Source organism: Otolemur garnettii, unplaced genomic scaffold (assembly GCF_000181295.1).
Source record: "Otolemur garnettii isolate 467f Iridium unplaced genomic scaffold, OtoGar3 scaffold00012, whole genome shotgun sequence".
Lineage (NCBI taxonomy): Eukaryota > Metazoa > Chordata > Mammalia > Primates > Galagidae > Otolemur > Otolemur garnettii.
Genome location: NW_003852407.1, coordinates 29,141,529 through 29,143,961, shown reverse-complemented (window position 1 = coordinate 29,143,961; position 2,433 = coordinate 29,141,529). Strand labels below are relative to the sequence as shown.

Here is a 2,433-nt window from a genome sequence, read left to right as displayed (position 1 = left end):
ATTCTCTTGCCTCAGCCTCTCAAGTAGCTGGGACTGCAGGTGCCCACCACAACGCCTGGCTATTCTTTTTTGTTGCAGTTGCCATTGTTGTTTAGCTGGCCTGGGCCAGGTTCGAACCCACCAGCCTCGGTGTATGTAGCCGGCACCGAAACCACTATGCTACGGACGCCAAGCCTAACAGCATTTATTGTATGTCAGGCACGGTGTTGACATTAGTCAATTAATGTGGATTATTCTACTTTGTATTTATAATTTTCTTCAGGTACCTGCTTGCAGTAAAGTGATAATTTGGGAAAAATTATGAATAAAAATTTAAGTCATTCTCTTGTTTTTAGATTGGTCTGTATATTTTTGCTGTTATGCTTGAAACTCTTTATTAAATTAAGTCCTGTTTCAGCAAAACAGTATTGAGCACCTATTTTTTAGTAAAGTTAAAGATGTATATAATTACCTGCTAAAATTTGTGATCTGTTGGAAAACTGTGACTTAGTTTAAAAGCTGCTTTGTTATGTAGCATAGTATAGGTGCTTTATGAAAGGTGTAAATGGAATAGGAGTTCAGAGCCCCAGGTTGTCAAAAGCAGAGTCTCAGATATAAAATAGACTTAAAAAACCTGAAGCTTTAAAGAAGTGCACTGACAGCTGGTTCTTGAATGCAGATCTCTGTTATGATGCACAGATATAATTAGGAAAGGTGTCTACAAGGGATGATTGGAGGAACAGGGGGTAGAGAGGATATGCTATCATTCTTTTTCAGACCTTCAAGAATTAATAGACTTGCAGTTTATTTTCTAATTATGGAATTCTCAAATCTGTAGAAAATTACAAAACTTAACATGATTCACCCAACAGTTTTGCCAAATTGTTTGCAGAGCCTTTGACTATAAAGAAATAGTGACCCCAAGTGGTTAAAGGGTAATGAACAACTTCATTGAAAAAAACAAAACATTATAGTATTTGGAGAGTGGCATAATAAGCAAGCTTAATTTCTTTGCCAATTAGAGAAATACAAATTAGAAAATTGCATATTAATATGAACTATTTTGGGGCGACGCCTGTGGCTCAAAGGAGTAGGGCGCCAGCCCCATATGCTGGAGGCCAGCCCTGGCCAAAAACTGCAAAAAAAACAAAAAAACACTAACTATTTTTAAAAAATAAGTTTTAAAAATAATGTCAGCAAGGAAATTGGGAAGTAGGCTTTCCAAACTCTCCTGGAAGCCATGCATATAAACCACTGCCCCAGTGTGTCCTGGTTTAATGCTTCTACTCCTGGGAGTATAACTTGAAGACGCAATCCAGAAGGGGAATACAGTTGTGGTTGCAAAGTCTTTTAATAGATGTTAAATCAGTTTGCTATATTATTTTAACCTCTTTAAAAACAATTCAGACACAGTACAAATGCACTGGAAATCATTTGAAAAACCAACATATTATATAGAGAGATGAAAGGAATCATTATGTATTGAGCATTGATTTTATATTACACATTGAATTAGACGTTTTACACATTGATTTACTTTTAATTTCCCTAAGAAGAAGGATTGTTCTTTATCATTCAGATAAAAAGACAGCTGTGATTCAACAATGTTAGCTAGCTTGTTAGTGTTAGAGGTAGATTTTGAATCCAGAAATACTGGTCTCAACCAACCATGTTTTACTTCTTTCCACTGTTGCTACGATTATACAAATTGTATGTACAGACTGAGGTGTAAGCAGGAGAAGTGCATAGAGAGAGGGCATGCAGTATTTGGTTGTCACAGGTGAGTCATGCTTATCATTTTCAGTCAGTAATATTAAGTGACACAATAGGACCTAAATGTGACTATGTGTAGAAGGAAGGGGAACAAGTGAAAGATAAGGCAAGGGCAAGAGTCAAGTTAATAGTTACACATCCAAAACTCAGATTAAGTGGAGATAAAAGGGAGGTAAAGTTGAGGGAGAATTGTGAATAGGTTGCAGAAGAGTTGTGGCTTTAGAGATAAAGGAGAAGAATAACCCAAAGCTTAGGGCTTTGGAAAGCATAGGAATTGTCTAAGGCCTAAAAAAGTGTGCTTTTAGGTAGAGTTTCTTAAATATAGATAGACAGAAAAATCTGTCTTGGACTTTAACAATCCGGCTCATCTGGTTAGATTTTTATTAATATTAGAAATCAATTTTCTGGCTGGGCATGGTGGCTCACGCCTGTTATCCTAGCACTCTGGGAGGCTGAGGCAGGTGGATTGCCTGAGCTCATAAGTTTGAGACCAGCCTGAGCTGGAACAAGACCTTATCTCTAAAAATAGCCAGGCGTTGTGGCAGGCACCTATAGTCCCAGCTACTTGGGAGGCTGAGGCAGGAGAATTGCTTGAGCCCAAGAGTTTGAGGTTGCTGTGATCTGTAATGCCATGGCACTCTACCAGGGGCAACAAAAGAGATACTTTGTCGGCTCGGCGCC

The 2,433-nt window shown here is 38.2% G+C and overlaps 1 protein-coding gene across 1 annotated transcript in view; it reads left to right on the top strand.

The window, feature by feature from the left end:
• MIB1 (mindbomb E3 ubiquitin protein ligase 1) overlaps positions 1-2,433 on the top strand; it is a 117,056-nt gene that overhangs the window by 103,546 nt on the left and 11,077 nt on the right. The gene's annotated exons all lie outside the window — the stretch shown is intronic.